At 42.4% G+C, this 15,651-nt stretch overlaps 1 protein-coding gene across 1 annotated transcript in view; it reads right to left on the minus strand.

The window, feature by feature from the left end:
* The window catches only part of LOC115113204 (C-terminal-binding protein 2), a 131,752-nt gene extending 125,669 nt beyond the window's left edge, over nt 1-6,083 (minus strand). The window contains exon 1 of the mRNA XM_029640581.2: nt 5,804-6,083. The gene's annotated coding sequence lies outside the window, so the exon portion shown is untranslated. The remainder of the gene's footprint in view (nt 1-5,803) is intronic.
* Nucleotides 6,084-15,651: the final 9,568 nt, after the last annotated feature.

Genomic DNA, 15,651 nt, shown 5'->3' on the forward strand with positions numbered 1-15,651 from the left:
TTCCTGACATTTAATCGTCGTACAATTCCTGTCTTAGGTCATTTAGGATCACCACTTTATTTTAAAAATGTGAAATGTCAGAATAATGGAAGCGAGAATGATTTATTTCAGCTTTGATTTCTTTCATCACATTCCCAGTGGGTCAGAAGTTTACATGCACTCAATTAGTATTTGGTAGCATTGCCTTTAAAATTGTTTAACTTGGGTCATACTTTTCCGGTAGCCTTCCACAAGCTTCCCACAATAAGTTGAGTGAATTTTGGCCCATTTCCACTGACAGAGCTGGTGTAACTGAGTCAGGTTTGTAGGCCTCCTTGCTCGCACACGCATTTTCAGTTCTGCCCACATATTTTCTATGGTATTGAGGTCAGGGATTTGTGATGGCCACTCCAATACCTTGACTTTGTTATCCTTAAGCCATTGTGCCACATCTTTGGAAGTATGCTTGAGGTCATTGTGCATTTGGAAGACACATTTGCGACCAAGCTTTAACTTCCTGACTGATGTCTTGAGATGTTGCTTCAAAATGTCCACATCGTTTTTTCTTCCTCATGTTGCCATCTATTTTGTGAAGTTCACCAGTCCCTCCTACAGCAAAGCACCCCCACAATATGATGCTGCCACCTCCGTGCTTCACGGTTGGGATAGTGTTCTTCAGCTTGCAAGCCTCCCTCTTTTAGCTCCAAACATAACGATGGTCATTGTGGTCAAACAGTTCTATTTTTGTTTCATCAGACCAGAGGACATTTCTCCAAAAAGTACCATCTTTGTCCACATGTGCAGTTGCAAACCGTAGTCTGGCTTTTTTATTGCGGTTTAGGACTAGTGGCTTCTTCCTTGCTGAGCGGCCTCTCAGGTTATGTCGATATAGGACTTGTTTAACTGTGGATATAGATACTTTTGTACCTGTTTCAACCAGCATCTTCACAAGGTATTTTGCTATCGTTCTGGGATCGATATGCACATTTCACACCAGAGTACGTTCATCTCTAGGAGACAGAATGCGTCTCCTTCCTGAGCGGTATGACGGCTATGTGGTCCCATGGTGTTTATACTTGCGTACTATTGTTTGTACAGATGAACGGGGTACCTTCAGGCGTTTGGAAATTGCTCCCAAGGATGAACCAGACAATATGAGGTCTACAAAACAAAATTCTGAGGTCTTGGCTGATTTCTTTTGATTTTCCCATGATGTCAAGCAGGCCTTTAAATACATCCAGAGGTACACCTCCAATTAACTCAAATTATGTCAATTAGCCTATCAGAAGCTTCTAAAGCCATGACATCATTTTCTGGAATTTTGCAAACTGTTTCAAGGCACAGTCAACTTAGTGTATGCAAACTTCTGACCCACTGGAATTCTGATACAGTGAAATAATCTGTCTGCAAACAATTGTTGGAACAATTACTGAAAAATGAGTTTTAATGACTCCAACTTAAGTTGACTTCAACTGTATGTATGTATATACAGTGGGGCAAAAAAAGTATTTAGTCAGCCACCAATTGTGCAAGTTCTCCCACTTAAAAAGATGAGGCCTGTAATGTTAATCATAGGTACACACAGACAAAATGAAAAAAATCCAGAATATCACATTGTAGGATTTTTAATGAATTTATTTGTACATTATGATGGGAAATAAGTATTTGGTCATCTACAAACAAGCAAGATTTCTGGCTCTCACAGACCTGTAACTTCTTCTTTAAGAGGCTCCTATGTCCTCCACCTGTTGCCTGTATTAATGACACCTGTTTGTACTTGTTATCAGCATAAAAGACACCTGTCCACAACCTCAAACAGTCACACTCCAAACTCCACTATGGCCAAGGCCAAAAAGCTGTCAAAGGACTCCAGAAACAAAATTGTAGACCTGCACCAGGCTGGGAAGACTGAATCTGCAATAGGTAAGCAACTTGTTTTGAAGAAATCAACTGTGGGAGTAATTAAATGGAAGACATACAAGACCACTGATAATCTCCCTCGATCTGGGGCTCCACGCAAGATCTCACCCCAAAATGATCACAAGAACGGTGAGCAAAAATCCCAGAACCACACGGGGGGACCTAGTGAATGACCTGCAGAGAGCTGGGACCAAAGTAACAAAGCCTACCATCAGTAACACACTACGCCGCCAGGGACTCAAATCCTGCAGTGTCAGATGTGTCCCCCTGCTTAAGCCAGTACATGTCCAGGCCCGTCTGAAGTTTGCTAGAGAGCATTTGGATGATCCAGAAGAAGATTGGGAGAATGTCATATGGTCAGATGAAACCAAAATATAACTTTTTGGTAAAAACTCAACTCATCGTGTTTGGAAGACAAAGAATGCTGAGTTGCATCCAAAGAACACCATACCTACTGTGAAGCATGGGGGTGGAAACATCATGCTTTGGGGCTGTTATTCTGCAAAGGGACCAGGACGACTGATCCGTGTAAAGGAAAGAATGAATGGGACCATGTGTTGTGAGATTTTGAGTGAAAACCTCCTTCCATCAGCAAGGGCATTGAAGATGAAACGTGGCTGGGTCTTTCAGCATGACAATGATCCCAAACACACCGCCCGGGCAACGAAGGAGTGGCTTCGTAAGAAGCATTTCAAGGTCCTGGAGTGGCCTAGCCAGTCTCCAGATCTCAACCCCATAGAAAATCTTTGGAGGACGTTGAAAGTCCGTGTTGCCCAGCAACAGCCCCAAAACATCACTGCTCTAGAGGAGATCTGCATGGAGGAATGGGCCAAAATACCAGCAACAGTGTGTGAAAACATTGTGAAGACTTACAGAAATGTTTGACCTCTGTCAATGCCAACAAAGGATATATAACAAAGTATTGAGATAAACTTTTGTTATTGACCAAATACTTATTTTCCACCATAATTTGCAAATAAATTCATTAAAAATCCTACAATGTGATTTTCTGGATTTTTTTTTCTCATTTTGTCTGTCATAGTTGAAGTGTACCTATGATGATAATTACAGGCCTCTCATCTTTTTAAGTGGGAGAACTTGCACAATTGGTGGCTGACTAAATACTTTTTTGCCCCACTGTATATATATTTTTTCCCCCCCAGTCGGATAAATAATCCTGACAGCCTACCCAACCGCTTGGAGGCGTCTGCATGGTCCTAAAGCACACCCTTGCTTCGTTTTGTATCACATTCCAATTATAAAACTGGGGGTGGGAAAAAAATGCAATGTGGAAGCACCCAAACCGCTCCCCCATCAGACTATTCTTGATTTAATTTTGTGTTTACATATACGAAATAATGTGTGTGAAATTTATTTTGATTTCGAATAGATCATTATCATGCACCTGTCTCGAAACAGGGGCAAGGGGGAAAATGAATGTCATCTACGCACTTAAAAAGCGAATGGAGGATGCTTTTCCCGTGGTTCATTTTCATGCCAGTCAGGTAGGCTACACTCCTGTTGTAAAAATAAGCAATGTGCTTAATATTAGGAAATAAATATAGTAGGCTTAGTCTATAAAAAGCTAATGGGATCCTCCTCTTTTTAATAGAGGCCATCTCTCCGGTTTCTCACACTATTGCATAGCCTATAGAATTGTTGTGCAACATGAGCTCATGGGCTCTTATGAAGTGGCTCTTATGAAGTGAGTGATTAGATTTCAATTTGCATTGATGTCATAGTAATTAGAGGGACAATAGAGTGCTGAGTACCAGGCAGTTAGCAAGTTTGGTAGGCTTCTAATGACCATCAGCAGCATCAGCTCTTGGAGAAGCCATGACTAAACGGTCACATGGAATTTGGCTGCCTTCATGACCGCCAGTGTAGCGGTAATACGGTCACCACAACAGCGCTAGCCGAGTTACAGTTGACTTAAATCTGCTTGAACATCTATGACAAGAACTGAAAATGGTTCTCTAGCAATGATCAACAACCAATTTGACAGAGCTTGAAAAATTCTGAAAAGAATCATGGGCAAATGTTGCACAACCCAGGTGTGGAAAGCTCTTGGAGACTTCCCCAGAAAGACTCAAAACTGTAATCGCTTCCAAAGGTGCTTCTACAAAGTATTGACTCAGGGGTTAGCATACTTATGTAAATTAGATATTTATATTTAATTTAATACATTTGCAAAAATGTCTAATAATATATTTAACTTTGTCATTATGGGGTATTGTGTGTAGATGGGTGGAACAAAAATATATTGAATCCTGTAACAACAAAATGTGGAATAAGTCAAGGGGTATGAATACTTTGTGAAGGTTCTGTAAATAAAAAATAAAACTTGCTCAGAAAACTTGGGGGGCCAAATAAAATCACAGGCCCGCAGGCCGCATATTGCGGAAATCTGCTCGACCCACCCTAAAAGACTTAAATAGGGCAAGGTAACAGAGGTCTCAAGTTCATTCCAAAGTGTTTCCCCTAGAGAGGAAAGGGCAGCAGGGTCATTAGGGCTTTACTGAAGGGGCCTTTTCACCACAGGCTGGCGCCATGACAATACCCACAGGGAGAGCAGATGTTAGATACCAGCAGCACATCTGCATACAGCCACAGTCCCCACTCCTTCCACGCCAAAACAAAAGAACCCTCTCCCAAGGACCTTCCTTCCACTTAAGCCTCCAAATTGAAAAAAGGTTATCTTTTCATACCAATCCCCACCAGGCCCTTTAACAAGATAATGATAAATTGTGAAGTAGGGGGAATGGAGAGAGACTAGAGCTTCTGTTGCTTTGCACCTATAACAGTAATCATTGTATGAAGAGAGTCTGAATTCCTTACATGATTAGTTTTCAGTGATTATGTGGGATACTTTTGTAATATCAATGACAAAAGCTGAATCCAAGGGCCTTGGAAGAAGAGATGTGGCCCTCTAAAATCAAACCACCTGCTTCCATCTGTGAAGTATGCAGTAGATGCATGCTATAAAACTGAGAGACAGAGTGGGAGGGAGAGAGAGATCTAACTTGTAAACCTCAAGTTAAAGGGCCAATCAGCAGCTGAAACAAAGCGACCTTCCGACCATGGTTTCTGTAAAAAGCTGAGGGATGGGGCTGGAGAAATGGAGCCACTCTAAAATTAATAGACAGAGCTATAGATGCAAGGATTCATGATATAAAACGTATCGTTTGAACCATGTTGAGGCTATACAGTGTTTGTTTATATTAGCATTTTTTACAAATGGTGTAAAGCAAGCTTATATTTTGGTTTCTGATGGGGAACGACAGCTGAACTAAGCTCATGAGGCATTTATGAGTTATATTCTTCAAGAATCAATGGGTACATATTAATTTATGATCCAAACATGTATGTAGCAACTTCTGATTGCCCCTTTAAAGTAAAGCTCAACCACTGCAATGGTGACACTTATCTGTTTTCATGGACTATTGAAATGATTTGAGATGTTTAACTTTTTTCTAAATAACTTTTTTTCTATCCAATCATATAATGTGAAACGGCTAAAACAGACTTCCTCAACGTGTTGAAATTGGCGCTGCCAATTAAAATGGAATCCTTCTTCTGTTCTCTCTTATTCACCTATTATTCTATTAAATCTGTTGGGAGTTCCAAAGTTGGTTGTTGTGTTGGTATGACTGAGGGTCATAGTTGATTACTTTACTGACAGGACGTAGCCACAATAGCATTATGTCTTTACTAATGCAATGTTTTTCCCTTTCACTAAATATGTCCTCGGAATTGCCCACCCCACAATTCCCTCTCTAGTCACTCCACTTCTTGATGGCGCAGACACACATGGGCACCAACAAGCGACAAAAGATCGCTTTCAAAACTACACCGGTTGAACAACTGAGGTTTTCGAAATCATTAGAAAATTATTTCGTCCTACCTCGATCAGATGTTTATTGAGAAGTTCAAACGGTGGCTTTATGCGTCCGAAAATAGCATCATACAAGACCGCTTCCTGTTCGATATTAATGGATCCACCTTTAGATGCCACAAAAACTTAAATCCTAGAGCAATGGGACCGATCTCCGTAGCAGAAATAATTGATTCCTAATGTCGCTTTTTCCTCTAAAATATCCTATGCTTGATTGCGGCACCGTTTGTAAGCCTACACACTCCTTCCTATTATATCCCTCCTGCAAGAATTGAGAGAGGGGTGTGTAGCAGTTTCTTTTCCTTTTTTCTCTCGCCTTTTTAATGAGGCGGGGCTTTGGCCCATACAAACCAATGGCGCTTACGAGCGCGCCTCGCCTCCCTTTTAACACACACACTCACACAGGTCAATGGATCACCCATATATCAGATAAGGACAGATACATTTCTAACCAATGTGAACAAACAAATAGCCATAAAGACAATGCTCCAAATCTGTTTGATAACATCATCCCTATTGGCCCTCAATCTCAGTGTCATGTGAGGGGCGAGTATGGACATGTCTGCATCCAAGCAGATGAATCAGTGTTAGTATTAATGAATTCGATTAGCGGATATTTATTTCCCAGTCCCATTGGACTGATCAGATGAATACAGAAGTAGAAGTAGAAGGGGGGTGAACATATCACATAGGCTTAATGTTTTACCAATAACGCAGCTATTGTTATCATCTATGCATAGCCACTTTAATAACTCAACTTACATGTACATATTACCTCAATTACATCGACACCGGTGCCCCCCGCACATTGACACATTGACTCTGTACCAGTGCCCCCTGTATATAGCCCCGCTATTGTTATTTACTGCTGCTCTTTAATTATTTGTTATTCATATCTGTTACTTTTTTAGGTATATTTTTGAAACTGCATTGTTGGTTAAGGGCTTGTAAGTAAGCATTTTACTGTAAGGTCTACACCTGTTGTATTCAGCGCATGTGACAAATACCATTTGATTTAATTTTGATTTGATTTATTGCCAGGGATTTTGAACAGATGTGTTTGTTTTACACTAGAGCCCATGGAAGACTGACTGCTCTCTCCTCTCTCTCTCTCTTATCTGAGTCTAACCTTACCCCAAACTCACCCAGCAATGGTGTGTTTTCTTCATCTGCACGGTCTCTCTACTGTGGTGTGTGTGTGTATGTGAGAGGGGGAGAGAGAGAGACAGAGAGAGAGAGAGAGAGAGAGAGAGAGAGCAAGTGTAAGCTCAGCATCTCTCTGCTCCACTCATTGCCTGCAACTTGTATGGCATCCACTGCAGCTGCAGTCATGTCTATGTCATGTTTTAAACATGCAATATTTAGTTTCCTGTTCATTTCCTGTAGGCAGACCCTTTCTGCATTGAAATAGAATTCTAGAACATTTGCATTGAAAACAATGTTACATGGCACGGATGGATGGTAGAGGGCATGAACAGTGAGGGCAATTAGTCCGCTTGTGAAATACAGTGAGCTCAAATTAATTTCCCAATTTGACAGCAGCACCAAGACATACCCGACCCACCCCAGAGGCAGCGAGGAATCAGCTCTGCTCATAATGTTGGTTATTTAAGGGTCTAATGATATGCTCTCTGATCTGGAATATTATGTTCAGAAATATGTTTTTACAATCAAAAGGGGAATAAGAGCAGATCAAGGCCCGTGAACCTTTTAACCACTGTGCATTTCATTAATGTCAGAACTTCACGACAGAGAGCTGGTGTAGGCCCAATGGTTAAACCACATTTTAGTGTTCTAGTACTATATTAGCATAACATTTTCCTTTAACATTTAAGATATTTAAAAAGGAAAGGTAAAACGGATACAAACTAATACAATCTATTCTTGAACAGTATTTGTCCCAGAAGTAATAAAATACTTGACCCATGACTCAGCTAAAATGTTTCAGAGGATAAAGGAAATATTTATATATATATATAAATATAAATATATATATATATATATATATATATATATAGATAGATAGAGTCACAGAGGGAAATAACGACACTAAATATTCAATGAAAAGCACATTTTGAAAACGGGAACAACCCCCCCACCCCCTTACCCTCCTTCCTGCCTTAACAGCTGCAGCCTGTCCTGTCTAATTAGCCGTGGAGTGTGGTGATGCAGCTAATTGTGTATTACCCTTTAGGTGTGTAGGCCCTGCCCCTGAGTCTGTCTATCTGTACCTCTGTACTTCACACCACTGCTGTGCACCTCTGTCTGTCTGTCTGACTGTCTGCTCTGGGAAACAGCCCAAACATTTAGGCTGGCAAAACCAACAGCAGAGCAGTCTCAAGGGGAGACTGAGCATATGTTTGTGTTGAAAGGAGAGAGAGGGGGAGATGGAGGAGAAGAGGGGAAGAAGGCATAGGTATGATAAAGAGGTGAGGGGAGATGTTTGGTGCGTTAGCCTCAAGCAAGCTGAGGTATATAGACCGTTAGGCTAAATTATGGGCTCAATTATCGACCTAAGTCTATAGGGCTCAATTACTGTTCCAATGCCACACCTACAGTTGAAGTCGGAAGTTTACATACACTTAGGTTGGAGTCATTAAAACTCGTTTTTCAACCACTCCACAAATGTTTTGTGAACAAACTATGGTTTTGGCAAGTCGGTTAGGACATAGGACAACTTCTTTGTGAATGATACAAGTAATTTATTTCAGCTCTAGTGGATTCTGGTGTGGCTGAGAATTTTATTGACCAGGCCCTTGCACCCTCCCTGCACTATCACGTTTCATGAGAAGACCCAGATGCAGTGTCGATGTAACAAAAGTTTATTACTAGAACAGGGGCAAAACGACAGGTCAAGGGCAGGCAGAGGTCAGTAATCCAGATCAGAGTCCAAAAGGTACAGAACGGCAGGCAGTCTTGGGGTCAAGCAGACAGAGGTCAATAATCCTGTCATGATCGTCGTATTGAGGAGACCAAAGCGCAGTGTGGTGTGAATGCATACTTTAATTAACCGGCGGAAAAACACGACGTACACTAAAACAAAACTAACAAGACGAACGTGAACGCTAAAGAAACTGAGTGCTAACATGCAACATCACATAGACAATAACCCACCAACCACAATACAAAACAGGATACCTAAATATGGTTCCCAATCAGAGACAACGACAAACACCTGCCACTGATTGAGAACCATATCAGGCCAAAACACATAGAAATAGACAAACTAGACATACAACATAGAATGCCCACTCATATCACACCCTGACCAAACAAAACATAGAAACAAACAACGCAAATAATGGTCAGAGTGTGACAAATCCAGGGTGGTGTGACAAGGTACAGAACGGCAGGAAGGGCAGGCGGAAATGGTCAAAACCAGGAAAACTAGAAAAAGACAGGAGCAAGGGGAAACTGCTGGTAAGCTTGACGAACAAAACAAACTTGCAACAGACAAACAGAGAACATGGGTACAAATACACTGGGGATAATGGGGAAGATAGACGACACCTGGAGGGGGATGAAGACAAGCACAAAGACAGGTGAAACAGATCAAGGTGTGACATGCACATCACCTCATACCCTCTCTCTTCTCTGTTTCTGGTCCAAGTGTTGGATATGCGACCATTGGGATCTGGCACTATTACCACGTCACATCTCCACTCATCCTCACCGTGGAACCCAAGCACAAGGAAGGCCGTTTCTTCCTCATCACTTCCACACCCGTGCACGAAGTCATCCTTGGCCTCCCATGGCTCCAACTCCATAATCCCACTATCTCCTGGTCAGAGAGGAGGATTACCGCGTGGGGACCAGGATGTCGGAGGACCTGCTTTCCAGCATCCTTTGGTTCCACATCAGTGGAGGGCCGTGTAAGTGTCTTCCAGCCTATCAATCGGTCCTCCCGTATCGTTGGCCCCGTGTTTAAGGATGTAGATGTGCCAGGCTCTGGAGAGGAAACCCACTCCTGCCACCCGGAGCGCATCTACGTCCTCAAGGGGGTCAGAGATCTTTGGCTGACCTGGGCACTCTCATCCCTCACCGCTGACCATCCAGGTATCACCCGCACCACTCAATCCCTTTCTGAGAAATACTGGTGGCCCACTTTGGCGCAGCATGTTGCAAACTATGTCAACTTATGTTCAGTATGTACTCAATCTAAATCTCCTCTGCACGCTCCAGCAGGAAAACACCTTCCGCTTCCCGTGCCGCAGCTTAGTCTAATCTGTCCATTGGTTTCGTCACTGATCTGATGGTTTCACCAACATTTTGGTGGCTCTTTGGACTCCAAGCCAGACCAAAGCTCCTGCAGTGGACGAGTGGTTCAGGCGCGCAGAAGAGGTATGGAACGATGCCAACGTGAGACTCTAGCGCACCGTCCGCCGTCAGAAAGAGCAGGCTGGATCGCCACCGCAGTGAGGCCCTCAGGTTCTATCCTGGTGATTGCGTCTGGCTCTCCACCAGGAACCTCCCGCTTTGCCTGTCCTGTAAGAAGCTGAGTCCCCGGTTTGTGGGGCCATTCAAGGTCCTCCGGAGGGTCAACGAGGTCATTTACAGATTACAACTCCTCGTTAACTACCAGATCTCACAATCTTTTCATGTTTCCCTCCTCAGGCCGGTTGTTCCTGGACCTCTGGCTGATGCTGCCGTTGGGGGTGGGGGGGTGGGGGTACTGTCACGTCTACTCCCGCTCCCCCTCCGGTACTCGACGTTGCCGGTCTACTAACCACAGGTCCTGGCAACCCATCTTTACATACACCTGCGTCTCATCAGTCACACCTGGACTTCGTTACTCCTTGATGACTTACCCTTTATATAAGCACTCTTTTTTGTTATCAGTTATCAGGCAGTATTGCTTATGTTCCTTGTCAGACATTTCTCCTGTTTTTTATTGTTCTGTTTGTTCATATTAAACTCACTAACTGCACCTGCTTCCTGACTCTCTGCGTCAACATTACAACAATAATGCACAATGAGAAAAAACACCAGCAAAACAAAAGCTAGGATAAATATTCAAGTACATATTGTTTCACACACCATAATGTGGAATATGAGGCTGATTATCATGTCTCATAACAAGTATGTGCTGTGTTATTTAAAATAGGGCCTAGGTAATACAGTATCTTTAGCCCATACAAACCAATAGCACCGTTCGTGCGCGTCTTGCCTCCCTTAACACACACACACACACACACGCACACACAGGTCAATGGATCACGCATATATCGGATAGAAAAAAATATTATTGTTGACAAAGATTTACACCAACGTACTGCATCTGTCATCTTGTCTTCATTTTACAGAGCAAGGTACTGTAAACATGCCATTCAACACAACACTAAGCCCTACTGTCACGAAAGTCATCAGGGAAATGACCGGACCAAGGTGCAGCGTGGTGAGTGTATATTTTCTCTTTATTTAAAATGTCGCCAACAAAACAAGAAACAACAAAAACTACCTTGAAGCTTACTAGGGCTATACAGGCCACTAACAAAGACAACTACCCACAACTAAGGTGGAAAAACAGGCTGACTAAGTATGATTCCCAATCAGAGACAACGATAGACAGCTGTCCCTGATTGAGAACCATACCTGGCCAAAACATAGAAACAGAAAACATAGAAATAAAGAAACCTGGCCTAACCAAAATAGAGAATAAAAGCCTCTCTATGGCCAGGACATGACAGTACCCCCCCCCCCAAAGGTGTGGACTCCGGCCGCAAAACCTGACTCTATAGGGGAGGGTCCGGGTGGGCATCTACTTCGGTGGCGGCTCCGGTGCGGGACGCAGACCCCGCTCCACCTCTGGCACCCCCCACTTTGGTGGCGCCTCTGGACTGGGGACCCTCGCTGCAGGCCCCGGCCTTGGGACCCTCGCTGCAGGCGAGAACCATACCCGACCAAAACATAGAAACAGAAAACATATAAATAAATAAACTAGAATGCCTACCCTAACCAAAATAGAGAATAAAAGCATCTCTATGGCCAGGGCGTGACACCTACCCTTAGGATCTGTAATGTGCAACTCCACATTTTTACGGATTACATGAATTTCTCCCTTTTTACTTTCCTCCTGGCAGAGATCTGAGTGTTTCACCTTTTCAAAATGCAAAGCAAGTCTCTAACTTGGAGAGCGAATGGGTGGCTTGTGATTGTGGTAGTAAATTGAGGGACTATTGCAGTAACTCACAGAGAGGGATAATGGTTTTATGTCTGCCCAAGTCCTGACTTGGTTATGGGGATACAATAACACCTTCAAGGGTTATGTTTAATCTTTAAAAACAGGCTTTTCTTATGCCGCTCCACACTTTACCTCATTTGAATGAATATTTTACCTCAGTCTAAGTCTCCCTCTGCAGCTTATATTGTGTTATCCTCTCCCTTTTCTTTTATTTGCACACAAAAAGGGAAGCCTGCAGTTTATTTACTCTCTCCCATATAGAGCACTCGTTTTAGAGGAACATTAAAGTCCATAAAACAACCACTTTCTCAAGCTCATTCCCAGTCTTCGTTTTTAATAAGCATTGTAGCTCCATCAACATCAATCATTTCTGAGGGCAGCCAAACACCGTACATGACCTGGCTGGTATCCATGTTCCCATGTTGGCTTGTATCTCTCCCCACATCTCTTCGTGAGAAGGATTAGGGAGTAATCTTGAAGTTTTACTTTGAAATCCCTCATTATGAGATTGGGTAGAACTGTGTCTTAACCCCACTGCACTTCAGTAACACATTAAAGTCCCCACACACAAACACCCACACATGCATAGAATATAACAAGGATTAACTCACGGGAGAACCATTTAGATTCAATAGTTTAGCAGTAGTTTAACAGAATATAAACAATAATAGTACCACCTTCACAAATGCATGAGAATGTGCTTGCCTGGGTGCATGTGTGAGCGTGCATGTATGTGTGTGTGTACCTTATTTATCTTTTGCTTTGCAGGTGCTCATTCGAGTCTAAATCCAACAGTATTATTAGTCGGTCCACATCTCTCAACATTCATATTTAGACTGCACTATGTGGTGAGAAATGCAGGTTTACCACACTCCTTGTTTTCAGGATTGGTTTCACGTCATGGAGTCCAACGCATGATAACTACAGATGTAGGATCTTCATTTGGAAAACTCTTTTGTTAATGAGAATGCAAACTTGTAGTGTATTTGAGTTTTTAAAAGGCGTCCAAAGTTCGTCACTTCCACTTTGAACGAAAAATGTATTAACCCCCACAAAAAGGTATATTCATTATAATCAACATAATAACTCACATTTACTGTTGGCTGCAGGATTATTTTCCCGCTGTAGCAAACTGGCTCAAATTAAAATCCTACATCTGAACTCTGACACTTTCAAAGAGCCATCTAAGAGATACAGACCCCCCCCCCCCCCCATGTTTCTCTCTTTTGTTTTCTTGCCACATGTGTTTCATTGCCCCTCTCCCAAAACAGCAACATGTTTCATGCTCCTCCTTAAGATGAAACACTAACTGGGTTTCAATATTGAAGTTTTTGGCAGGTGTGAGAGAGTTCAGTTCACACGTTAATGAGAGGTAGATACGTTCCAAATCCAGTCTCATTACGACTGTTAGATTAATATGTTTAGAGTGAGGGTATCCTGTTCCTTTACTATGATTTCCACAATCCTGACTTTTAAAGGACAGAGAGGTTCAGTAGCAATGGAGAACCCGTTGAGAGAGGATATAATAAATGTGATGTGGAATATGTCCTTTCTTACTCAGAGATAATTGCAATTACATTGTTTTGAAAGGAAAGTCACATTTTGCTTGTTTCCATTTTGAGAAAGATAATTGATATGTTCTCCGTGAGTGTTATTTCAAAGGAAGCCAACCAGCTTTAAAGCTTGATTAAACAAGGTTAATGGAACTATCAGGGGTGTTGCTCAAATGAGGTAAACAACTCAAAAAGAGTCTAAAATAGTTTCTGAGTCAAAGGATTAAGACAACCTCAATTTGTCACGTACATCACAGGCAATATCTATCTAGTAGGCCACCAGAAAATTTGAAAAGAATAAATAAAGCTTTGTTCCTCTGCCAAGCTGTTACTGACACATGCCTGTGGAATTTTAAGTTTCCTCTAACCACATCATATGTTATAGCAATCTGTCAGTCGATGACACAGTCAATGGCGTGCCATGCAACCATTGGTTGATGCAATGCAATGCCTGAGCAGGGGAACGCGACTGCCTACGTCTGAGTTTGTGGGACATTTTGATCTGACTGTTTGAGACACTTCAAACGATGGTGGATAAACGAAGGCAGTTCACCCCATGCCTTTATCATTGAAAAAAACAAATGGTCAGTTCCAGTCTACTTAACTGGGTGTGTCTCCCATAGACACCCATGCAATAGCATCAGAATAGGGAGCAGAGTTGTGTTGCATTCCTAATCTGTAAAATTGGATAGGTTTAACAGTCTTGGGTCATGGGATTAAATTGTTGTGAGGCAGCGGTTTACTTAGGAGGGAGAGAGGTTCGAGGGAAGTAGAAATGTGGAAGTCTTCAGGGGTGCTCTGTAAAATGAACACGCGGAAATGGCCAGAAGTCATTGGCTGTAATAAGGAAAGCAAATCAGAGGGAACAATGCTGTGGAGAGACCATTGGCTTTGTTTTACAGTGTGTGGGGGGATAGTTTGTCTTGTCAAGAATTGTTTTGGAAATATGTTTTTGGATGAACATCTTGATACATTTTTATATATATTTTTTAATCTGATAAAAAAAAAAATGTATTTCAATATTTAGAAATGTATAATATACAGGAGTGGCAACTAATGCATAGTTAATACTAATGTAATTACATGCAATGTAATTTAGACATTATCTATAACAAAGCCTCTGTAACGGCTGTCGTCGGAATGAGACCAAAGCGCAGCGTGGAAAGTGTTCATGATCTTTATTGTCAAGAATCACTTTCAACCTTCGTCTCTGTATTGCAGCGCCAGCTGTGCCACCAGAGACTCTGGGTTCACGCCCAGGCTCTGTAGTAACCGGCCGCGACCGGGAGGTCCGTGGGGCGACGCACAATTGGCAAAGTGTCGTCCGGGTTAGGGAGGGTTTGGCCAGTAGGGATAACCTTGTCTCATCACACACCAGGGACTCCTGTGGCGGGCCGGGCGCAGTGCAAGCTAACCAAGGTTGCCAGGTGCACGGTGTTTCCTCTGACACATTGGTGCGGCTGGCTTCCGGGTTGGATGCGCGCGCTGTGTATCGGAGGACGCATGACTTTCAACCTTCGTCTCAGCTACTAACAATTGGATACCACGAAATTGGGGAGAAAAAGGGGGTAAATTGTTTTTTTTTAAAGACAAAAAAAATAGAAAATCACTCAAACAAAAATAACGAATACAAAGACGAAAGCGAACAGTTCCATCAGGCACAGATACTAAACAGGGAACACCCCACATAACCCAAATGGAAAATGACAACTATTATATGATTCACCTGAAGAAAAGGGATCCTGTTACTTGATTACAGCGAATTGCATTGTCCGTTAACTAACAGGCTGCACACCTTTTGACATGTTTTTTCATATGCTGTGTGTTTGTGATGGATTAATCCATCCTTGAAATAGGTAGGTCATGTTTTTCTTTCTATTTTTCCCCTTAGGTTGAAATATCCATAGTACTGTATATGTATCTAGCTATTACAGTAAACATAAGGCCATATTAGCCTACACACCACCCACAAGTGGTTTTGCATGCACAGCTGCTTCTTAATTACCTTAGTAAGAAGGAGATGGAGAGGAGTTATGAAAAACAAGTGGGTGTGTGATGTGCAGTAGGAGCCAGTGTTTTATCCCGCCTGGAGCAAACACGCCAGACCAATCGGCCCTCCAACT

The sequence above is a fragment of the Oncorhynchus nerka genome, linkage group LG28 (genome assembly GCF_034236695.1).
Source record: "Oncorhynchus nerka isolate Pitt River linkage group LG28, Oner_Uvic_2.0, whole genome shotgun sequence".
Lineage (NCBI taxonomy): Eukaryota > Metazoa > Chordata > Actinopteri > Salmoniformes > Salmonidae > Oncorhynchus > Oncorhynchus nerka.